The sequence below is a fragment of the Lissotriton vulgaris genome, chromosome 8 (genome assembly GCF_964263255.1).
Source record: "Lissotriton vulgaris chromosome 8, aLisVul1.2, whole genome shotgun sequence".
NCBI lineage: Eukaryota > Metazoa > Chordata > Amphibia > Caudata > Salamandridae > Lissotriton > Lissotriton vulgaris.
In genome coordinates, this window is record NC_141696.1 from 1,205,699,857 (window position 1) to 1,205,726,020 (window position 26,164).

The following is a 26,164-nucleotide window of genomic DNA, read 5'->3' on the forward strand; positions in this document are numbered from 1 at the left end:
ACGCTAGGTGCTTCAGTGGTGCGTTGAGTCCCCTAACATTATAACCAATTATTGTAATCATAGTCAGACTGGGAGGCATGCATGTGTGAGAACCACATGAGGTGTGTCTGCAGTAACGATGAGAAGGCATGGTATAAATGTATCAAGGTGTATCTGTGTGCACATCGCTGGACAGGTAAAGGAAAGAGAGGGGGTGAGAAAGTAGCATGAAAAACAACTATGAACAACAAAATTAAAGCAGTCACTTCCTAAGACTACGATGAGTAGTTTGGATGGAGTCCATGTCTTGACTGCCAGGTTTGGTCTTGCATCATCCACGGGGTCAGGGAGCCCCACCGTCTGAATTATTATGACCCAGTGTGGTTGAGCGGGTTTCCAAACATGTTGCACACTGCAACAGAAGAGCATTAATTGTTACAATGTACTTACATGTTCTGTGGGGGGGAGCATATTGTAGCGCTCCCACAGAGATGTCTTCGCTCAAACATTTTCGGGCTCGGATGTGGTCTCCTGATGCTGGAGTTGGCAGAGGAGGGCTGCTCTCTCCTTGGGACTCTTCATCTCGGTAGGTTCCGCCAATCTTTTCATCTTCGGTCGCGTGGAGCGTCTTGAGCCCACTGAGAAGTGAAAGGGGCTTTGCGGGGTCCTCTCAATATCTAACAACTTTTTAGCCTTCTTCAAGGTGCACACGCACTGCGTCTCATTGTTCCAATTGAATGTGGTAGAGCCAGATCTTGTTGCCCTCAAAGTCACTGGCATTGACTTCTTGTACAGCCACAATGATTGCCTACTTCTGTTTGTAGCAGGCCAGGATGTCTAGAGGCATGCCAGGGGAATTAGGGGGTTGGCCCACCCTGTGTCTGCAGTACAATATAATGTCTTGTTGAGTGCGATACGGTGCCACGTGATGAAAAAGTCTACAGACATAGTCTTCTAGACTCCCTGCTGCTGCTTGTAGAGGGATTTGTTAGTTCTTTTGTTGAACCCGCCAAGATCTATTTTCAAAATCCTCCAATTGGTAGCACAACTCCTCAATTCTATCCTGTAACTCCAGAAGTTCACCACGATGTGCATTCAGTTCTTCTCTTTGGGAGTCATCCTTTTGTTCAAGTGTGTTGACCCTCTCGCCCAGCTCAGCCATCTCCCTAGTACGGCCTTTGAAGTCCACTGCCATTTCGTGTTTGAGGGTCACAATATCTGCTTGCAGAGTGCCATAAAAGTGTATAAGAAGGCCTGGGTTACTTCACCCACGTAATGCGAGATGGAGCCATCTGTCACAGACAATGCTGAAGAAGAGCTCTCCCTCAGTTTTTTTGCCCATGTGCTTAGTAAATAGGTCCTTTTCAGGATTGTTCAAAAGGCTGTAAGAGGGCCAAACACACAGCACTGAGCGGAGGAGGGCCTCACCTCCCTAGTATATGAGGGTTCCCAACAGTGAGAGATTGAGTGTTCACTACGCCTCATCCAGGAGAACCCCCCTGAGGTCCACCACAAGTAGATGGGTGATCCAGCTTTCAAGAAAGGAGGTGAGGGTGCCAAAAGTCAGGGAGCCCACACTGCATAGAAGAGAAGTTTCGCACCACTAGGCCTGGGTGGGTCAGATGTCTCAATCGACTGATTTACTCCCTCAAAGTAACAGGGCTTTTGCACACCCATTAAGGGTGATCACTTCTGCCATAATGTCACCTGTATTACAAATGCGCAATGAAGGTGAGCCTCTAGCAACAGGTGGTACCACAGATTATAACAAGGGGAGGTGAGGTTGCGTGCCGGGCAGACAGGAGATCCAGGTCAACAGCACAAGGAGAGAGTGCAGACCGCTTTGTGCGTGCCTCAGTGGGGGTGGGGGAAATAGGAATTTCTCCGGCTAATCTTCAGAACTTTTGCCAATAGGCTCAGAATCATTACGTCGGGCCCCAATCACCCAAGTTCATATCAGGGGCCAGGTGGATGCACGCCTTTGGTCCAGTGCTGCTCCAAGATGGTGCACAGTGGAGAGCACACATGTGCAGCAGGATGAAAAACTGCAAACTGCTTACTCCAACTGTACCGCCCAGGTCAGGAACCAGCCTCAGACCCGATCTAGGGTTCCTCATAGGTCCGGGCATCAGAGCACATTAATTGGTCCTGCTGAAGCTGCACCACTGTCCTGTTAGGTGGGGTGCTCATTACGTCGGGCCCCAATCACCCAAGTTCATATCAGGGGCCAGGTGGATGCACGCCTTTGGTCCAGTGCTGCTCCAAGATGGTGCACAGTGGAGAGCACACATGTGCAGCAGGATGAAAAACTGCAAACTGCTTACTCCAACTGTACCGCCCAGGTCAGGAACCAGCCTCAGACCCGATCTAGGGTTCCTCATAGGTCCGGGCATCAGAGCACATTAATTGGTCCTGCTGAAGCTGCACCACTGTCCTGTTAGGTGGGGTGCTCCTCCAATTTGTTGCAAGCATGCAGCGTGATATGGGACAATTCGACCTAGGCTTCCCTGGCAGGCATGCTGTGCTCGCTGGCACTGCTGAGGAGTATTAGGGCTACTCTGTCTGCTCAATAGTACCTTCTGCTAGAGATGAGTGTACAGTGCAGCTTGCTACAGTTTAGGTCAAGCCCCACAGCTAATCATTCCCGGGCATTCACCATCTTGGAAATATGCAGATCAACTCGAGGAATAGCTAGGCTTCAAAAACAGTGAAGGATCGGTGCAGGTCTGTCTGCAAAAATCGCTCTCCACCAGCCGCAGAGACTCCTGTAGGCTTATGGAGGCTGGAGAAACCTCATGGAACGCTGCTTCTGTCATTATGAGTGAGGCAGGTGGCGGAGCTTGCTACCACTTGTGTGCCATCTTGGACACACACCCTATATTATGTTTTAAAGTGTAATAACAAGCTTCTCTAAAGATTAAGCACCTGGCAGGACAATCCAGTGATTACTCTGTTTGGTTTTTGTTGAGTGCTCAGCTTGTTGTGCCACCACATCATCCTCCTGAGAAGCCTCTGACTATATACAATAAATGCCACTGAGAAGCAAGTGCTGAAATGGTTTTACCTGGCCAGTTTGCAGAGATATAATAAGACAACCATAGGATATTAAAGGTGACAACTCCAGCTTCTGCTTCTGAGTCCCAGCAGCCCACTCTTTCCCCATAGACCCAAGACAGGATCTAACAATGCCATAGATACGTGCATTATGTTGGATAACTGTAGGACCATTGCTTCCATCTTCAGCCTCAAAATCGCTAGTTATATGATGTTGAAAAGAAACTTCACTGCAGAAGTTGGCAAGTGATATCAGCAAAATCTATCAGTATGTCATGCATCTGATAATGGTCTAGAGTGCCTTCTTCTGGTGAACAGGATGGCACCATATTTCTGTCGAGTTAGTTTGTGCTGGAAACTACCAATGTTCACCTGGTGAAAAATCAATAAAAGATAACATGAAACTGACCAGAGTTCCAAAGTACCAGTTCTTCATCAAATTGCTCCCAAAATTCCTATACTCAATGGGACCAGCACAAGATGGAGCCTCTAGCTGGCGCTACCAGATGGAGGAATCAGGAATGAGACTAGGAGAATTGATGTTGGTTTCCAGTAGGGCACCTGCTATATCAAAGGGTCCAGCTATTGTCTCAGTCTGCCAGCAGGAATCCTCTCACACTCAAACGGATTAACTCATTTGAGGAGGAGAGTTTATGCCGAGTTTTTTCTATAATCAAACTTTTATGACCCGGAAAACCAGCAAAAAATCTAGTTCTCCTTTTTTCCTCTGCTGAATGTTTTTTTGAGGGGCTCTTTAAACCAGCCGCGGCCAGTGCAGGTAAAAGCGGTGAGCCCAGGTTAGGGGAGGGGGGATTTTTACAGACGACCACAAGGGAAAATTAAATACATAATTTGTTTTCCCCCTGTTGTGGTATGCCGAAATCCCGCCAACCACCTGGCCCTACTGGCGCACCGCTCTTACCTGCGATGGCAGCTGCTGTTTTAAACCATCTAAATATACCAAGAGAAAAGAATGTAACAAATTCACCTGCCTTTCATAGCAGGAAACAAAATGCTACTTAATTGTAACCATTGTTTCCAGTTATGTCTTTGTTCACTGAATTCATAATTAGATTATATTGCTGCTGGTGTGTAGAATGCCGGAAAATTTTCTTTTTCAGTTCACCCCTGTCTAATGGCATATTGTGTTTACTGATAAACACAAACAGAAGGGGGGTCCAGAGGAAATTTTAGAGGCCTGCAAGGATTTGTTTCCCAAACAATAATAATACACATACAATAAATCCTCTGGTCTATATTGATGAACTAAGAAGAGACACAAGTGATTGTTTCTCAGTGATTATGGGAGAATCTCTCCCTTAGAATTTCGTCCTAAAGGAGGGGTTCCCCAATCAGCACTGAGAAACAATCTCTTGTGTCTCTTCTTAGTTCATCAATATAGACCCAAGGATATATCGTGTTAGCTGACAACAGTCAGGAATTTAAGAAAACATTGTTATAACCTGAGACACAAATGAACTTTAAATATAAGCCAGCTCCACTACTACAGAACATAATTCAGTAATATCTAATAAGAAAGTCATATGTTGAGCATAGCCCATCAAGCAGGACTTTTAATCTACAATATTTTCTTTGAATTGGAATTAGTGGGGTGGAAGCAGGTTATTTAATAATTCAATAGTGAGATAATTTAATAAATTACAATATAATAAATTTGGAGCAGTAACAGACACGGTCTACTGAGGGGTCCCACATCTGACTGACGTTTCTATCATTCACAATGTACCTATAAATATCTGCAATAAGTGGCAGGCAGCCCTGCCATTAACAGGATCTCTCTTGATGTGAGAGCAGGACCCGCGATGTAAGATGTGAGTGCAGAGCCCAGCATTTAAGATGCGAGGGCAGAGCTTGTCATGTAAGATGTGAGGGCAGGCCTGGCATGTAGGATGATAGGGCAGATAGACCTTGCATTTAAGATGTGATGGCAGAGCCCAGTATCTTAGAAGTGAGAACAGACCTGGCATGCAAGATTGGAATGCAGAGGCAGACATGAAACTTTGAGAGCCACATCTGGCATTAAATGAATAAATTTAAATGAATAATTTAATAATTTAATAACATAAATGGTACCGTAAGGGATGTCTTGGCACTTTCCTATGATCAGTATTGTGCAGAGGATCAGGGATCTTCTTTAAGGTACATGAGATAAAGGGCAGAACTTACAGCCAAGTCTTTAGCTTTTTACTAAAAATTATATGCAACTTCCCTTCAGGTTTCAAGGTGTGCAGAAGCTGGCTGCAGGCTCTAGCTGCTAAGACTGAAAAGGATCTACCTCCTCTTGTAATCAGATGCCAAGGACGAGCCTGCTGCGGTGTTCTCTATCGTCTGGAGCTTGCGGAGTAGGGACTTGTTGATGCCAGTGTAGAGGGCGTTTCCATAGTCCAGCCTGAAGGTTATGCGTGCATGGGTAACTGTCTTCCTTGATACGGGGGGATCCATTTGAAGGTCTTTCGGAGGATGCAGAGGGTGTTGAAGCAGCTGGATGCGATGGCGTTACCCTGCTTGTCCATGGAGATGGAGTAAGATGCCAAGGTTTCTGGTGTGGTCCGTGGGGATTGGAGTGCTGTTGAGAGCGTTGGGCCACCATATGTTGTTCCATGTTGATGGGGTGGTTCCAATTACAAGGACTTCTGTCTTCTCCAAGTTTAGCTTCAGGCAGCTGTTGCTCATACAGGTTAAAAACGGCCTGCATTCCTTCCTGGAAGTTGAGTCTGGTGGTGATGGGGTCAGTGGGATACCATCTAAAAAATACACGTGATTTCAAAAGATACAATGAGAGAGACCAATAGGATCATATAGGAAAGTTGGGCTCAGGGATGAACCCTGAGAGACCCCTTATGTAAGCCGTTTGTCACCTGAACTAAAATGTGCAGTTGTAATTGCCTTTTTTCTTGTAACTGAGGAATAATGAGAAGCATTGCAAAACACAGCGACAAGTTCCAAGTTCAGCAAGGGGCTGTACCTGTAGAGCATGTGACACCATATTGAACGTCAGATTTAAAAGTATTCAGACGTTGTTCAGACACTTATCTAAAAATTATTTTAATGGATGCTGAGACTTCCATGAAAGCTGAGTTGGTGCAGTGCTGAGGTCTAAAGCCTGACTGAGAGTTGTGAAGAAAGTTGATCTGATCAAGATGCTCTGCGTCTTGTATATTCACTAACCTTTCCACCATTTTTGCAGGAGTTGGGAGTAAAAAGATAGGCCTAAAGTTAGCTGAAATCTTAGCAGCAGCTGATGATTTATTCAACAAAGATTGAACCTATGCCTGTTCCCATATTTCTGGAAGATGAGCACGTAAAAGGGAGGAGTTGAGATCGATGAGTGACCCATATTTCCAGCCATTAGTAGCAACTTCGAATTGCTGTAACTTAATTTGTTTAAATTCGGCAAACGTTCCATTAATAATTCAAGTAGTCATTATTCGCAAGCTCAAAAACATTTTTGCATAGCCTGCTTGAATAACAAATATGACATAGAAGAAGCGAGGGCAGAGCCCAGCTTGTAAGATGTGAGAGCTGAGCCCAGCTTGCAGAGCCGGCTATGTGAGATGCGAGGACAAACCCCCACAGTTAGGATGTGAGGGCAGAGGGCAGAGCGCAGCAGGTACGATGTGAGGGCTTGCTCAGCAATGTGTGGCTTTGTTCATGTGACTGTGGTGCTCATTCAAGGTCCGTTTATCCTTCCTCTGTGACATTTGTTGAAGTCGATTAATATTTTTTCCATGTGCCAAGGTGCTTCAAATTATAAGCCTTCACTCCCTTTTATACATTGGATACCATGGACTTTGCAGAGAGTTTCAATTTACAATTCTAAAAATCATGTTTATACACAATATGAAAAGCTTGCCTTTGGTAGGACTTTTAGTAGAACATTTTTTCTACTGCTGCCAATGACATTTTTCCTGAAAAGAGTGTTAACCTACTCTTCCTCTTGCATTTCCTGAGTAAATTGCCAGTAGTTTATTGCTCACCTTATCACCAAACAACTTTCAAAATCCACTCATATACAACCTCCCAATCACCAGTCTCACATCACTCACCAGTCTCCCCAGTGCTACCCATCATGCTCTTTACTTTCACTACACTCAACACCTCTACCCATTAGACTCTCCCCTCTCACCATCCCTAGCAATCGAAATCACATCATTTAACAGGTTCATCATTGCTAGATATCACACTCACACACCGTTTACCAGAGTCTCACAATTGCTAGCCAAGTCATGTCACGTCAAAAGATTCTTTATTCTGCTAATAAAAACCATAAAAGCACAAAAATAAAAAAGAAATGTACCAAGAGCAGTTATTATAACAAGACATTTAAAAGCCAACAGGTACTATATGTGAATATACATTTTCCTAAAACCATATTTACAGGTGATAAAATAAAGATAGGAGTCATTAAAAACAAAATACTATGACTATTCCGCATTTAAAATTCATCAGGTTAAGTGCGTAATCATTTCATTAAATAGGGTGCAAGTGGGACTAAACCAAAAGCATCTTTCTTCTTATCCTTAAAGCACCTGAGAAGAAGCAAGCAACTCGAAGGAAACTATAGGCAAGGAAAGCATCTGCAAGCAGTGGCGGCTCGCACAGGTAACACTGTGGGGTGGCGAGGCGAGGTGGGGAAGGCTGGGTGGGGTTGTAAAGGTGTGTGACATACGACGGGAAAGTTGAGAATAAAGAAATGAATAAATAAAAGCACTTACTTTGAGCTCACAGCATCGCCAACTCGGGCAAAATGACATGGGCTCAATAACGGTAGAATGGATTTTTTACGCAGGGAGACTTAAAGTTCACAAAAGAGAGTGAAGTGCAAAGTGTTCTGGTCAGAGAAGTTGTCACATGGGCATGGCCTTGAATCCACAGGCTTCAGAAAGCCTTTCAGAAAGGCTAGTAACCAATAAAGAAGATCCAATCTGAATCTGGTTAGCAAAAAGCAGTGGTGAACATTATTGACAAGAGACAGATAGGGGTGCACCTGTGGGAATGGACTAAGGCTGATGTAAACTATCACCGTGGGTTTAGCAATTTACTCCAGTATTGGAGCTTTCATAGATTCACATACCTGAATCATTCCCCGTCGTCGAGACGAGAGTCTCCGGTACATAAAAAGGCAATGCTTAGTAGTAGAGCAAACTGAAAAGAGGCCTAGGCCCATTTTCATTCTGCAACCCATAACCTTCGTTATGTAAAAGAGACCAAACTTGTTCCTGAGCTAATCAGAGCCCCTCACCCTCTAAAACACTCCAGAGAGAACCTTTTGCCCCTAAGATTTTCTACTGCACGTTGTGCTAGGGAGTCTCTTTTGAGCTCTGCTCAAATTCCGTGTGTTTTTAACGTCATTAAAGAACTTTGTTGTTAGGAATTCAACTGGATTCTATTCTACTATAGATTATCTTCAAATACATTCTTTAAAGAATGTCTGGAAAGAAGAAGAAAGGAATATTTAGAGCCTGTGCAATTTGTTCCAAGAGGTTGCTCTACACTGACTGCATTTACTGTCTATACCGCAGGCCAAAGACTGCAAGGTATGTTGCAATTTCTCTAGTAAGTTTCTGAGAGGTCGTGAAGGGCGACTTTTTATATGGTAAGACCAGAAAGGAGGTTGTTATTTTCTCCAGTGACAGTGATGAGGTGTCGTCCTCAACATCTAGGAGATCTCAAAAGAGAAGAAAATTTCCTCAAACTTATTCCTCAGGGGAACGTCCTGAGACGGCCCTCAAACAGACCACTCATGGGTCTTCTGGGCGCAGTCCTTCAAAATCTCCTCACTCTGTGGAAAAGGAGAGTAAAGGACATGCTTTTGGGGAAAAATCATGTAAAAAAAGACTGCTTCTAAGCCGTCAAAATCACCTCCTCTGGTCAAAGAACCCTTCAGGAAGCCGTCTTCTATACCGCCTGAGGTAAAGACTAAGAAACCAACATCGTCAACGGGATAGTCGACGAAGAAACCATCATCATAGTCGACGAGGATTAAGGTGAAACTCATATCAAAAACACCATCATTGCCTTTTTCAGCCTCGCTGTCTACGACGGCGCCTCTACGGCATCTACGACGGCTCGTCTACGGCGTTGACGACGGCGTCTTCTACGATGGCCTCGTCTAAGATGGCTCGTTTACTACGGCTCGTCTACGATGGCCTTGTCTATGATGGCTCGTCTACGGCGTCGACAATGGCGTCGTCTACGATGGCCTTGTCTACGATGGCCTCGTCTACGATGGCCTCGTCTAGGATGGCCTTGTCTACGACGGCTCGTCTTCGACGGCTCGTCTACGATGGCCTCGTCTAAGACGCCTCCTCTACGACAGCCTCGTCTACGATGACTCATTTACGACGGCTCGTCTACGGCGTCGTCTATGACGGCGTCGTCAACGACGGCCTCGTCTACGACTACTAGTCTACGACGGCGATGTCATCGACAGGCTCATCGATGAGGGAAATTCCAAAATTAGAAATCATCAGGAACGCACCTGCTTGAAGAGTAGGATTCATAGGAAGAGGAGCAAGAAGTTAGGCCGACAACTCCTCAAATAATACACCACCAGAATCCGGTCACCACGGATGATGATGACCAGGAAGAGGGAGAAATAACGGATCCCAACAAAAAATGGGATGATTACTTGAATCCATCTCCGGCATCTCCCCCGCAGTTTCCATAATATAATGGAGAGAGCTGGGAGAGATTCCAGCTTCCTATGGCGACAATACAAACAAAATGCTTCCTATACGATTTCAAGGAGTCATTCCAAAAATCAGTCCAGGCTATTAGCCATGTGTGGGAAGAAGGTTTCAAAGTGATGAAGACACCGGCAACAGTTACACCTGTGCTCGCTAGGTTGGAGAAACAATATAAAGCTCCTTTAGACACACCAGCGTGTTTACTGGGCCACCCAAAACCTGATTCTGTGTTTTCGCAAGAGGCGCAACAACAAAACTAAGAATCCCTCTGCGCCTATATCAATACCTCCTGAAAAGGGGAGATACTTGGACAATGCAGGAACGAGATTCTCATCCATGTCTGCTCTCTTGGTCAAAGCAGATAATGCCCTTGCTATTCTGGGCAGATAAGACAGGCATATGTGGTGCGATATGGCACCAAACATGGACCTCTTCCCAGAGGACAATAGACAGGAGGCAGGCAGAGCTGCTAAGGTGTCAGGGTTGGTTAAGTGCGACTGCCTTTAGACTAGAAGTCCAAAAAAAAAAATTATTAAGATCCTGAATCTCCTCTTCGGTGGAGAAGTTTTATTGGGAAACAAGTCGATGAGGCATTTCAAGGTATCAAGAAAGATACAGATACTACAACTGCCTTGGGTACACTACCAGACCGTAAGGTGCCCTTCCTAGGCACCAGGGAAATAGGCCAGTCATCCTACATAAGGAGTTATCAACAAGGGAAGAAAACCCCCTTTATTCCTCATCATCACAACCATATCGTCAGCAATAGGGAAAAAAAAAACAAGGAGCTATACAAAGTCTGCTCCTAGAGGACGGGGAGGTCGTCAAGGGCAGAACAATGTAAAACACAATGACAACCTCCTGGATCTGGCTACATGTTCTCTTCCTCTCCACAAGTTCCCATGGGTGGGAGAGTTACTTCCCATCTGCATTATTGACAGAAAATAACGACAAACGGATGGGCCTTCAATAAAATACAATTGTCACACACTCTTGAATTTTCTTCAATTCCCTCCTTTGACACCACTGACAAGTCAAGAGATTAAACATCTATCTCAGATTCATTCAGAGATTCGCACAATGCTCCGAAAGGGAGCAATAGAACCGGCGCCGATCTTCCAAAAACGAAAAGGGTCTTTACTCCAGTTTCTTCCTAGTCTGGAAGACTACTCTCCAATGGCATCCTATTCTAGACCTGAGAGCTCTGAATACGTACCTTAAGAAGCAATTTTTTCAAATAGTGACCCTCCTAGACATTCGGTTACGCTTAAACCCAGGGGATCATATGACCACTCTAGACTTGCAGGATATTTTCACATCCCCATTCATCCTTCCCTTGGACTGTATCTTCGATTTGCAGTAGCTGGGGAACATTACCAGTTCAAAGTACTACCATTTGGTCGCAAATCAGCCCCAAGAATCTTTACAAAGTGTCTGGCGCCAGTAACAGCTTTTTCTCAGCAAGCAGAGACACCAAGTATTTCCATACCTGGACGACTGGTTGATAAAAGCACCATCTGAAACTTCAGTTTAGGTGTCCTCTACGGCTTGTATACAGTTGTTCGCCGAACTGGGATTGACTTTAAATAAAGAGAAATTGTCCCTTCAACCGTAAAAAAAGATCACGTTTCTGGGAGCGATTCTGGACACCTCTGTAATCAAGGCATTCCCACCACAGAGAGGCAACGGGGTCTCATGGCTCTAGCCAAGAATTTCACAGGAAAAACGTGTCTTTCAGTAAGTATTTACAAGTCGCTACTAGGGGCAGTGTCCTTTTGCATTCCTCTGATTCCTTTAGGCTGACTAAGGATGCATTCATCACAGGAGGAACTAGATTGCCAATGGGACCAGGTAGAGGGAGCCTTTGACGACAAGGTGAAGGTCACCCTGGCTATGGTGCAAGCAGTGGCATAGTGCACCAGAATAAAAAAACAAACAAAAAAACTTGGTGAGTCTTTCCACTGATGCATCTCTGGGAGAATGGGGAGCATTCCTTCAGGACCTGAAGGTCAGCGGTCGGTGGAAATTGCAAGAACAGCTTCACATCATCTGGCTTGGTCTCGGAGCGGTAGGCTTGGCACTACTGGCTTTCCTACCAAAAGTTCTGGTGAGAACAGACAACATGACCGCGATGCACTATCTCAACAAGCAGGGAGATACAAGATCCTCTCCCGGTCGTGGGCAGCACCAAAGATATGGAAGTGGGCTGTCCAACATGGAGTATCTCTAAAGGCGGAACACCTTCCAGGAGATCAGTACGTCAAAGCGGGCACTCTCAGCAGACTAAAATCGACTTACTAAGAGTGGGAGATCAATCAGGACATATTGCAAAGCATCTTTTTCAAGTTGTGAGTTCCAGCAGTGGATCTGTTTGTGACAGTTCAGAACACAAAATGCCGGTTCTTCGCAAGTTGGCATCACCAGTGGGAATCTGGGGGAATGCGTTTTTTGATAACATGGTCAGAGGCCTTTGCCTACTCCTTTTCTTTAATCCCCCTCCTGCCACATGCTCTCACAAAGAGAAAGAAGGAACCGAGCAAGGTAATACTAATAGCTCCATGGTGACCCAGACAACACTGGTTCACGGCGTTGCTCCTGCCATCGGAGGATCGCCCAATTCGTCTACAACCAATATCATCACTCTTGACAATGTCCCGGGGACAAGTGCTTCATTCGGCCTGGCTCCTCAATATTGCGAATTGCGCATCCTAGATATTTTGGCAGAATGCAGAGATATTTTAGCACATGCCAGAGCGGAAACTACAAACAGAGCAGATAAGATGAAATGGAAGAGATTCAGTCTGTGGTGGCAAGAACATAATATTCATACGCTAAACTCAGAGGCACATCAAATTATTCCATATATTCTGATGTTGGCAAAATCTGGATTGGCCCATGCTTCTATTAAAGTACACCTGGCGGCAATTTCTCGATATAGATGACTTCCTTCAGTCCATCACTGCGGTCTGAAAAAATTATGAAGCAATTCATGAAGGGGTTGTTTCGGACCAAAAATTCTTATTCTGGAAGCTAGCTCTTCACAGCGTTCCCACTTCAGCCAGAAGAAGTGGAGAAAAACAGGCTCTCACGATACAAGAACCGTTTTTGCAGTTCAAGAAAGTCAGGGTTGTCCTCTGGACTAATCCCAAATTCCTTCCAAAAGTGCCAACCGATTTCCATCTAAACTAGCCACTGATTCTTAAGCGTTTTTTTTCCATCAACCGTCAACAGCAGTAGAAAAAGCTTTTCATTCATTAGATGTTCAACACTGCCTGAAATTCTACGGGCAAAGAACAAGGCCTTTCCGCAAGTCTTCCCGTCTATTTGTTGCTTATAGTGCCCCGAGGGGTTTTTTCCCTTGTAGAAAAGGGGAATTTCTCGATGGATTTCAAAGACAATACAATATTGTCATCAGGCAGCGGGGAAGCCGTTGAATGCACCTGTTCATGCACATTCTACAAGAGCAGTATCCACCTCCACTGCTTTATTTGCAGGAGTACCTATCCAGGAGGTTCTGCAGGACTGCCACCTTGAAGAGTACTCATTCCTTCACCAGACATTACTGCCTTGATGCACCTGCAAATAGGATGTGGCAGTGGGAGAAGCAGTACTGAGGAACCTTTTCCAGTAACGGTGAGCCCTCTTTGTCATCCCTCCTTCCTTTGTGGTAAGATAAGCACATTTTTACTGTCATATGCTATATTATACGTAATTTATGAACATCTGTCTATGGGTATTTATAGACAGTTACTGCGATGGTGGACTGACATATGTTGCCTATTCTAGAGTTGTAGCTAACAAAACAAAATGTGCTATAATTTACTGCTCGCTATTCTAATTCAGGTATGTGAATATGAAAGCTCCAATACTAAAATAAGAAAACCAGTTACTTACCTGTAACTGTAGTTCTCCAGTATTGGAAGCTTTCATAGATACACATACACCCAACCCTCCTCCCCTGAGAGGCTCACCTTGGATTAGGCACAAGAGGTGTTTATGGAACAAGTGCACAAAAATCTGAGGGGCAAAACGTTCTCTCTGGAGTGTTCTAGAGGATGAGGGGCTCTGATTGGTTCAGGGACAAGTTTGGTCTCTTTTACTTAACGAAGATTATTGGTTGCAAAAGGAAAATGGGCCCAGGCCTCTTTTCAGTTTGCTATACTACTAAGCATTGCTTTTTTATGTATCGGAGACTCCCGTCTCGATGACGGGGAATGATTCAGGTATGTGAATCTATGAAAGCTTCCAATCCTGGAGAACTACAGTTACAGATAAGTAACTTGTTTTCTTCCACACCCTCTCTGTCCTCTTGCAGACTGGCCAGAAACTGATGCTTAAACTTCCTGATATCAATAGGCCGTGCAGGTTTGGGGTTAGTGTACAAGTCGGAGCGGCCTAGCCCTCTCATATGCTCCGATATGCACCTTGGTCATGGAATATGCAGAGCCCCTACGAGGGCCATACAGTCAGCTATAACAAGTTCATTCAGGGTAGAGACTGCTAGCCATAACACTAAAACTGTATTCACCAAAGCCTAGCTTTTATTACCTCTAATGATCAAACATTACTCATGAGTTTCACCATCCCTACTCATTCCATCTCACATAATTCACCACCAGTCTAACTATTGCTACCTATTACACTAATGTCATTGACCACATTCTCACCTTTACTAATTATCCCATTCACATTACCCAGCAGAGCCTTAATAGCTACCCATCACACTCTAACTTCACTCACCACAGTATCGTTCTCCAGTGGTGGCTGGTGACATTTGAAACTGGTGTGGCGTACACTTTCTGTTGGAGTGCAAAGTAACATCCTAAGCTTCTCCCCCGAGAAAGTTTAGTAAAGAGTTCGTAAATGGTGCATTTTCAAGCAAATTTGAGAAGCAAGAAGCAATGGTGAAAGTGCAGTTATTACATTAATAACGAGATGTCATATTTCCCTCTGCCTTTCCACTAAGTCTGTAAAGAATTATCCCGGAGGGGAGTTTGAGTCCTTCCCCTTTTTACTTTTATCAGTCTCCTATTACAAAGCCAATGTCCTCCTGTAAATAAACCTATTGAGGTTGTTTGTGATAGGGTTACAGGAGAGGAGCTTGGTAAATAACCCACTCTTCTCTAATGTGGAACCGAGGCACACTGAACAGCTCAGCTCACCAGCACGAAGTTTTCATTTCAGCAAAGCAATGCATGGAAAAGAAACAGGGTAATGTGTAAAAAAGGTTACATTAACTGGTTCCATAGGGGACTTTCCATAAGTTGGTCTCGTTTGTAAATTGGATAATACACAGAAAATGGAGAATGCAGTTTTAAATGACAATGGTGTATTTTCTTTATGTGAAAAGAAAACAGACACATGTTTGGCAAACTAAAGCTGGCAAAACAGAAATCTATCTTGGAAACCTGTGGTCTATCAAAACATGACCGGACGAGCAGGTATTCAGCGTTTCATTAACACAGGAGTCACCAGTCATTAATTAGTAAGGCACGACACGAAGACAAAGTCGTTCCTTTGAATGAAAGAGAGGATGTGTGCCTAACTAATATAAACATTAGTTATTTTATTTTATATCCTGCAAGGAGACGCATTAGCAAATTCAGAGGAGGCTAAGGAATGGTTTACTTGCAGACAGCTATAAACAGGTGCCCGGTAGTCGCGTCACAACTACCATTACCACAAAGACAACCACAAGAAGGGGGCACTCAAACCAACATGCTGTAAACCACACAGCTCCCTTAAACCAAGCCTTCCAGGCACAATAAACGGTAACCACGCTGTAAAGCCACCCTGATTCTGAAGAAGGGTGGTTTTACAGCGTGGTTTCCGTTGATTCAGGAATGAAAAGATAGTCACATTAACATAAGCCTCTTTTAAGCACCACAGTGCTCCTTTCTCATGATTATCAAGGGATCCAATCCGACTGAGGATGTAAAGCTTTGCATCTACAGTAATCATATGACCCGCCCACCAACATACTAAATCGTATCTGTGTAGTGTTGCGCTCTAGCCTCTGACGCGCCAGCGTGATGACGCGGTGCGCCGGAGCCAGAGCGGAACACTCGCGCATGCGCGGAGAGCAAGGAGAATGCGCGCGAAGCGAGATTGCGGCATAAGCGACCGGAGCTGGTCCTAGTTAGATGCTCAGCACTCTTTTGTAATAGCGGTTTCTAGTATTTAATAAAGGAACCTCTTCAAGCACTTGAAGTCTCTCTGTCCTCATAGTGGAGAGTAAAGGACAACATCACAGTGGCGACGAGGATGGGATCTCCCCCACCAACTCCACCCCAGCAAAACGAAGATCGGATCAGCGGCGCGACGACACCAGCGAAGCGTGAAGGTCAGAAATCGTTGTGGGGGCACCAAGTCAGGGAGCACGCACAAGTGCAAGCACGCTATTTACAAGAGAGCGTGGCAGCAGCGCAAGGCCTCACAAGCCTAGGAACCACGTGGCCTGAGGCCAAACGCCCACATCTCCAAGGCGATCAGAGAGAGGTGTGAGCACGCAGCTGAGATCCTCGCAGAAAACAGAGATAGTGACACGGGGGACGATAAGGAGCGCCGCTCCGTCAACTCACAAGGCGGGAACACCAGTGCACCTGGCAGCCCTAAAAGCCAGGGAGACGACTCAGACCGTGAGGAAATCCTCAGCACGCCAGGCAGCCCCGGGAAATCGAGGTGAAGGACCAGGAACAGTGCCCAGGATGAGTAACCAGATGACATCCCTCACCGCACCCGTTCCCTTCCTACCCAGACCAGGAAAACCCCTGATGAAGTGGGAGGACTGGAGGGAATACTTCAAAAACTATGTGGAGGCCTTGGAAGATGAAAACGGCGAGCCATTTCTTAGTGCCAGGAAGAAGCGATTTCTGCTGCATAACCTGGGTCCGGAAGGCGTAAAAGTATTTGCAAACATTGTACCAGCGACGAGACAAGCTGCGGACGACGACGTCTTCAAACACGCCCTGGAAGACCTAGACAATCACTATCGCCCGACTGTATGTGTATCTATTGACAGGTACAACTTCCAACAAAGGAAGCAGGAAGAAGGTGAATCCATAGATGATTATTTAGCAGCGCTGAAACGGCTAGCCATCAAATGCAAATATGGACAGCTCCAGGATGAATACATCAAGGACCAGATAGTCACGCACACCACTAACAAGTCTGTCTAGGACAAGTTGTGGTCTCAAGGAGAAGCGTCCCTAAAGGGCGTGATCGCAATGGTCAAAAAGGCCGAACTTTCAAAACGCTGCGCAGAAGCGGCGAAAAAGGAGAACCCCCAGAGGCAGATGGTCAACAAAATAGACGAAGCTCAATCCTCAACCAGGCAAAGGAGACCCACAGGAGAGGGGAGACACAACTCCAGGTGGGCGGGGAAACCAGGACCAACTGGAAAACAGTCCACGGACAACAGGTTCTCATGCTACCGGTGCGGGAGCACTGCACACACTGCGCAGGATAAGCGGTGCCCAGCATTTCGTGCCATATGCTCGTTCTGCGGGTTGGTTGGCCATTATGAGAAGGTATGCCGCAAGAAAGGGAAGAAATCCATAGTGAAATGCATTGAGCAGCATCAGTCTGAAGACCAAACGGAAGACGACCTAGAAGACGATGACATGGTCTTATGTGTCGAGGAACATGTGCTAGAGATAACAGGTAAACGTTCAGACAAACCGCGAACAGACATGCTGATCGGAGGGGTGAAAATTCACATAGCGATAGACTCGGGGTCACCGTACTCCATTGTGCAAAGATCAGTATGGAAGGAAGGCTTCGTGCCCACCCTCGGCCCGCAGTTAAACCCACCTGACATACGACCGATATCATACACCAGCAACGCAATCCCCATGGTGGGGTTTCGCACCCTGAAATTTGAATTCAGAGGAAGGTCGGCGCTATGCAAACTATATGTAGCGGAACGAGGGCCCTCGGTACTGGGATGGAGAGACCAGGGCGACCTTGGGATCAAATTGGACCCAGGAGGCAAAGAACAAATACTTCTGACGGAAGACAGTCGTTGGCCAGAACAGGAGAAACTGAAGCAAACCTTCCCCAAAGTGTTTGGAGGCACGGTCGGAAAACTAGACAAATTTGTGCACAAGATTCTTCTCAAGGAGGATGCTCGCCCCGTGTCCCACAAAGTCAGGAACATTCCCATTGCCGTAAAGGATGCTGTCCAACAAGAACTACGAAGACTGGAGGAGCAAGGGATAATCGAACCAATCGACAGCTCGAAATGGTTGGCCCCCTTAGTCATTGCCAGGAAACCCAATGGCAAGGTACGCCTATGCGTGGACCTGCGCGAACTCAACAAATGCCTGATAGTTGAAAAGTTTCCATTACCAAGAATTGAGGAAATGTTGGCGAAAACGAGAGGAGTGACATGGTTTTCCACTATCGACCTCACCTCCGCGTATCATCAAATTGACTTGCACCCTGCGAGCAGAAGGCTCACCTCCTTCATCATGCCCTTCGGGTGTTATCAATTTCGCCGAATGCCATTCGGATTGGCATCTGCTGCTGCAGTCTTCCAAAAGCTAATGCACCGCCTGTTCAAAAACATACAAGGCGTCCAGTACTTTCAGGACGACATCCTGATAATGGGCCGAAAAGATCATGTTGAAAAACTGACCAAAGTATTGACGGTGCTCCAAGAGAGGGGCCTCACCGCCGAGTGGAGCAAGTGTAAGCTGGGCATGTCAGCAGTCACCTATCTGGGACATGAGATAGGCAGTCAAGGAATCACACCCAAGAGGCAAAATGTGAAAGCCATTTGTGACGCCAGAGCTCCAACCAACAAAGATGAGGTGAGGTCATTTTTGGGAATGGCGGAGTATTATAGCAAATTCGTCAGACATTTTGCCACCAAGACTCATAAGCTCCGACAACTGATCAGAGACAAGTCAACGTTCCAATGGGACGAGGAAGCCCAGAGTGAGTTCGACGAACTGAAAAGCAACATAAGCCAGGCAGTGCCCCTGCATGGATACGATCCGTTGGGCCTCACGATCCTGACAACTGATGCCAGTGAAAGAGGTTTGGGAGCAGTGCTAGCACAGGAGAGAGATGATAACACGGTGGAAACACTTCGCTTCGCCTCCCGAGCACTGTCCCCCACCGAACAGAAATATAGTGTCATTGAGAAGGAGATGCTGGCGGTCACGTGGGCCATGGGAAAATTCAGACAGTTCCTATGGGGCACCCGCTTCAAACTGCAAACGGACCACAAACCACTGGTCAAGGTGCTGACCTCCAGCGGGCATGTTACAGCGACGCCTCGCATTGCTAAAATGACACTCAAGCTGCTAGACTACACCTATGATGTTGAGTACTTACCAGGGACGCGCAATAAAGTAGCAGACTATTTGAGCCGGGCCTCAGCCATGGAAGAAGCACCGGTAGTCCCGCCGGGCACTGACAAAATGGTAGCGGAAATGGCTGATTCGGAGAAGAATATCAGCAGGCAAGAATGGGCCCAAGCCTATGAAGGAGACAGCGAAATGAAGGAAGTCAAACATTTTTGATAACCGGATGGCCAGAAAAAAAGCATCTAAAAGAGACCCTGAGGAAATACTATGAAGTGAGCGAAGAATTATCAGTGAGTGATTAAGGGATCTTCATGTACCGAGGAGACAAAGTGGTCCCACCAGCGACATTGATCCCACTGCTGTTGAAACAACTCCATGAAGGGCACCTCGGCATCGTAAAGACGAAGATGCGTGTGAAGCAAATGTACTGGTGGCCTGGTATGGACAGCCAGATAGAGCGACAAGTGAGAGAATGTGTCCAGTGCCAGGGAGCGGACAAGGTCTTGAGACCGTTGAGGCCCGCTTTGGGCACGTTTGAGCAGCCCCACAACCCGTGGGAAGACATATTGGGTCCGGTGCTGGACTCCAGGGGAACGGCCAAATACCTGTGCGTCGTTGTGGACAAATACTCGAAATGGCCAGAGGTAGACGTGCAGGAAGTCATGGACACCGACACGGTGTTGAAATTTCTCACCTCAATATTTCTCCGTGAAGGAATACCCAGGACGATCTTAAGTGATAACGGGCCCCAATTTACTTCAGATAAATGGACTAAGTACATGGAGAGAAACGGGATCAAGTCCAAGCACACAGCAGTATACCATCCCGCAAGCAACGGACAAGTGGAATGGTTCAACCGTGTCCTGATGGGGTCCATACAAGCCGCAATAATGCAAGGAAAAGATTGGGAAACAGAGATTCAGAGCATGCTATGGGCCTACAGGATCACACCAACTGGACTAGGCTATAGCCCCTTCCAGATTTTGAGGGGCAGACTCCCCTTTACTAGGGACAACGTGGTCTGGAGAGAGAAAACGTTGACGAGTAAGTGGTCGCCTGCTGTCGTACAGCACAACCTGGAAAGAGCTCAAAGTTGTACACTGCTCATTACAACAGGAGGCACAACACAAAGAACACTGATCTGGAAAAAGGGGAATGGGTCAGAGTCAAACTTGCAATGATCAAAAGAAAAGGCGAAAGCAAGTACAGCAAACCCCTGCAGGTGGAGGAAGTGCATGGAAGAGCGGCATTACAGAGTGTGGTCCCAAGACCGCATGGCGAAAATCAACCGGATCATGCAGTGGCCCGCCAGCAAGGACGAGGCTACTGAGGATCAGAGACAAGCCAGCGAGGTAGAAGAGATGTATGTAGGAAGAGAGAGTCAGGAGGAAGGACAAGTCCAAATAGACAATGAAGGGTGCGAGGAAGTCAATGCAGGAGGAAGGGCGGCCGGAAACAAAACCGCCGCGACTGAGAAGGAAGCTGAGACACCAAGGAGAGCAAAGAGTCCTGCACACGAAAGAACCCAAGAAGAGTTCACCCCGGTAAGACGCACCCGCGCAGGGAGGGCTGTGATCCGGCCCTCTCGATTCAAAGACTATGAAGTTAATGACTGTTGAACTTGGGACTTTAATGGTTCTTTAATTTGTTGGAAAAAGAGGAGATATGTAGTGTTGCGCTCTAGCCTCCGACGCGCCAGCGTGATGACGCGGTGCGCCGGAGCCAGAGCGGAACACTCGCGCAATGCTTGAGAGCAAGGAGAATGCGCGCGAAGCGAGATTGCGGCATAAGCGACCGGAGCTGGTCCTAGTTAGACGCTCGGCGCTCTTTTGTAATAGCGGTTTCTAGTACTGAATAAAGGAACCTCTTCAAGCACTTGAAGTCTCTCTGTCCTCATTGTGGAGAGTAAAGGATAATATCACAATCTGTATAGTAAAATGCTGCAAGAAGGCGCCAAACAAAATGATTCATGGTCATTATCATAGCGTTCTAGACTAAAATGTACCTTTTGGATGCAAAAGGTGAAAAAGCGGCTACTGAACGCAATGGACAATGTTGATTCGGATTTTATGGAAACGGTTGGGAACATTAGTATTAGGACTTAAAGATACCCATTTACAACCACGTGGTCCCTTATTTACACACCCGACAGATAATCACTTGCCACAAGCATCAACCATTTGAGCAAAAATCTTATTGCATGAATTCATTGCAACTTATCTCCGGCATGTACTAGTACTAGTAGTAATATTTATTTTCAATCCCACGTACAGTATTGCACGAGGGTTCGTTGTGGGCTATAGAAGCAACTAAAGCAAGCAAATCAACTGCTCCTCCTTTCTTCCTGACTCCTGAGTAAGAAGCCTGTGTGGTTGACGGTCGGGTGTATCTAAAGCCCAGTCTTGTTTCTCAGCCCAGGAAGGCCAGAGGGGGTAAAATTGGCGATGGAATTGTTGGCTAATCATGGTACTAGTAACTATAGCGCTTTACTGCCGTTGCGCAGTACTGTGTACGCTCGGATGTTCAGTGTGCTGGCGCCGCTCACCACCTACGGCCTGTGTTGCTTTCACGCTTGGCCTCACTGCCCTCACTGCCCTAACAGGCTACTCAGTAGTAGACAGAGCTTGAGCTTATTTTTTGTGCTTGCTAGTCACTGAGTAGTGGACATAACTAACTTAAGGAGGATTCGATCTCCTCGCAAGCTTTCCTACATAAAGCGTTTAAGACTGTTGCGGTCACGGTGTCAGGGCGGGCAGGCCATGCCCTAGTGTGTGCAGTCGCGGCTCATGGGGGGAGGGAGGGGGGACGAGGGGGGTGTTCGCCCGAGGGCTAGGTGGCAGGGAATTAAAAATATAATATAAATATAAAAGGAAAACTTTAACTTACCTCAGACGGTCCGCGCCACCTCTGCTGCTCCCCTTGGCGTCTTGTTCGCGAACAGCCAATCCTCTCAGTTCACGAACAGTCAATCCTCTCAGCCAATCCTGGCACTGCCAGCAGCGCCAGGATTGCCTTAGGGCACGACTACTCTTCGCCCGCAGCACGTCCATTAGGAGGCTGAGGGGCTCCTAATGGGCATGCGCAAAAAAAGGGAAAACACAAGTGCCCATGAGTGGGCACTGTGCGAAAATTCGCCCTCCGTCACTTGAGTTGTGCTGCTGCCCGCCCCTGGTGACGGTCTCACAATCATGTCAGTCAACATGACGCCAGACCGCCCACCCCCTTCAGTCTCTGAATGGGGTGGGCGGTCCGACGTCATGCTGACTGACGTGATTGTCAGTTCTCCCTTGGCCTTTTTAGAACTACTTTAAGTTCAAAGACGTGAGGGAGCTGCGGGCGGGGGGGGCTATGCCCCCACGCCCCAAAGGACGCACCGTGCCTGCACTAGCCATTACAATCTCACACAGCTCATCTGTCATAGCATTGACACCCGTCACTTCCTCACAGAGCTCACCAGTCTCAACATTTCTACCAAACACTCCACATCGCTCACCACATTCTCATCATTGTTACTCATCACATTCTTAAGTCACTCACCAAAATCTCATCATCAATATCCACCACTTTATCACTTTTGCTTCTCATCACACTGTTGTATCACTCATAAGTCTGATCCTCATGAACCAATACATTTTAACATCACTCACCACAGTCAGGCTAGTTCTACTAACCATACTCACCTATTGTATAAGTCACATCTCCTATTTATAGACAGTCTTAGTCAGACTATACTGTTCAAACTTATAATATAACTGGCACTAAACAGAATTGAGTTAAAAAAAAAAAAATGATTATTTAATTCAAACAAGCAAGAAGGACATCAAAGGTTACAAAAAAAGGGATCAAATAAGGACCATTTTTCCTCAAAACTTGTATAACGTTCGAAAAAGTCTGATTGATGGTTGTGTCCTCATAGTCTTGACCCGAATACATAACAGCCGACACGTGTTTTGTCACACCAAGTGACTTCCTCAAGGCTTATGCCCAAATGAAAGGGCGCAAGAAGCTACACAATAATTTGGTTCCCAAAGTCTTCCAAATGGACAGTGTCGACCAGCAAGTTTGCTAGTCCGAATGATAAACCATCTATTTCTTGTCCCAATAAATGGAGCAGAGAGAGCTGCCTGTGAGAATTATTTTGCTCAACGTGTGATACGAAAAGAATCTGTTATATTATAGCAGGTTTGTCTCATATAAGATCAATAGCTAATCCAAAAGTGTCCTCGTCAATACCATGTTATTTGTGATTATCATTAACTTCAAAATGATTGTCCTGCTATCTAGTGTACCACTGAGACAGTCGTTGCGAGTCAGGTAGGCTGTGATATGCCCCGCTAGTGAATGTATCTATGTTTGGCAGCTCAAACTCGGCTCTGCACATCCATTATAGTACTCACCTATTACTGACCACAGTCTCTCCACTAAAACCCACCAGATCTCACATTACTCACTCCTGTCTCACTATTGCTACCCATGACATTCTCTCATCAATCACCTTAGTCTTATAATTGCTACAGATAATACTCTCTCGTCACTCACCTGTCTCACTAAAGGTAGTAGTTACACTTGAACATCTCTGACCATAGTCTTAACATTGCTACCCATCACTCTATTAAATCACTGACCATTCCCACCATTGTTACCCATACTCTGTGATCACTTATCACAGTGTGCCCATCTCTACTCTTCACAAATTGACATCACACTCCAGTCCGACCATTGCTATGCATCACACTCTCACATCACTCACCTGTCTCAACATTAGTCCTCACACTGACATCTCTCAAAGGTCTCGCCATTGTTACCAGTCACACTTTGAAATTCCAATTATGTCACATCACATCACGTGAAGCCACTTTCCAATTTTACTATAGCTGTTAATTATGCTCTCATATCTCTCCCCAGGACAAGGTCTTTGATTGCAAGTGCCTATTCAAAGAGAAGGCTGACTCCATCTGGAGTGCTTGAAAAATAGATGAGCCATGGCGTGCTAACTGGGTCTGGCATACCTGGTGAAGCAATTGTACAAGCAATACCATAGTTTTTCATGCCACTCTATGGCCCAATAGTCCTATCATTAAAAAACGTATTTGACAGACTGACTGAGCTACCTGCCTTGGAGTTCATGCAGGGAAGAATTATCCTATCAGTGATTCAAGCCCTGAGAGACTGTGATACCTGCCAGGCATTTGAATCATGAGAAGCACATCATTTTATCTCTTTACTCTCAGATAACCAGTGATATCTCACACATGACAACATTTTAGAAGTGGAAAGTGGGAGACGTAAAAAAATTATTGGGAGAATGTATTTTACCCATTGACTTCTATTAAAACAGGGGAAAACTCAGGTGGGAGACAGCCAAAGTAAAGCATTGTTTTGCTTCAAACATATGGAGTCTCGCGCTTAAATCAGGTCCATTGCCATGTATGTTATCTGCATGGCTGTGAGACCTGCCATCTTTTGGCATGGTTTCACCTGTCTTTTTGCTTCTGACTTTATGTTTTTGACGGTGTGCTGAACTTCCCTTTTGCTAGTTTTAGAACTCTGGGTACTTTACCACTGCTGATCAGTGCTAAAGAGCATGTACCCTATGTCTAAAATGGTATTTAGTTTGTCGATGATTGGCATATTTGATTTACTAAAAGGTCTATAGTAGAGTGCCTGTAAATCAAATGCTACTAGTGGGCCTCCAGTACTGATTGTGCCAACCACATGAGTAGCCTTTTAAACCTGTCACAGGCCTCCCACCGCAGAGCCTGTGGGTGCAGTTTTGAACTGCAATTTCGAACTGGCACGCTCACATACTCGCCAGGTCCAAACATTCCCTTTTATTACATGTAAGGTAGGCCCAGGACAGGGTGCAGGGTATTTAAATGGTAGGATAAGTACTTTTGGGTTGTACATGTCGTTAGAGTGAAAAACTGCTAAATACATTTTTTCACTACAGCAAGGCCATCTCTCCCATAGATTAGCAATGGAGCTTCCTTATAACACTTTCCAATTGATAGCAGATAGAAAATTGGAGTTTGGTGTCTCTGGACTTTTAAATTGCAGTTCGGAAAATGCCACTTTTAGAAAGTTGTCATTTTCCTACTAGAATACATTTCTGGGTTGGATGACAGTTGTGCTTTGTGAATTCCCTCTAGACAGTCACACAGAAAGGGAGCTAACGTATACCCTGCATATCCAGAGGGCCCATCACCAGGCTACTGAGCGTTCCTGAGCTACAGTGGTGGGAGGAACTGACACTTGCACCTGAATAGTGCTGTGCCTGACCTCCCACAAAGAACTGCATACACCCTGTAGTGTGTTTAGAGCCAGGTCCAGGAAGGGCAGGGTCTTGTGCACTACAAAGACCTTTTTGAAGTCTTCCTACTTCAAAGGCTAAAATGGGCATAAGTACTGGAACTTTGACACCATTTACTCAGAACACTTCTGGACTGAGGACATTCTGTCAGGAAGAAGAGTTGATGTGTTGACAAGAAGGACTGCTACTTTGCTGCTTGCTTTGCTGTGTTGGCCTGCTGAGTCTTCCCTTGGAGTGTGAGGGCTGGACTTTAGTCTCAATATCCTCCATCTAAAATTTCTCCAAGGGCTTGTTTGAGGTTGCCTCCTGTTGTTTAAGTCTAAAAGACAACAAAGACTTCACCTACATTTTGCTGCCAGCACCTGGGCTCCTCTGTTTTGTGAATCCTGCTCTGCCAAGTGGTGCCAACACCATCCCAGAGCCCTTGGATATGAGTTTTGATGCTGCAACCAAGAAACCAACTCATCGACTCCAAAGCTGCATTTTGGAACCAACGCATCCCTGGAAATTCAAGACATTTCTGCTGCCTGCACCGAAGTCGTGGTTCCCCACTGACCGAGTGCATGACATATCAACTGGGACCTACAATGCAGCGAGTTTCGAACACTGCCTCACTGAAGTCTGTGATGCACAATTCCAACTCTGGAGCAGTCGTGGCTCTTAATGGCTTCCAACCAATGCAGCGTCTTTGGCCCATCGGTTCAAAATAGACCCAGTAGAATCAAAACATCCTGCTCTTGACATCAATGCAACATCCACACCACGTCACCTTCAGGAACCGAGGCCTTGCACCAGCA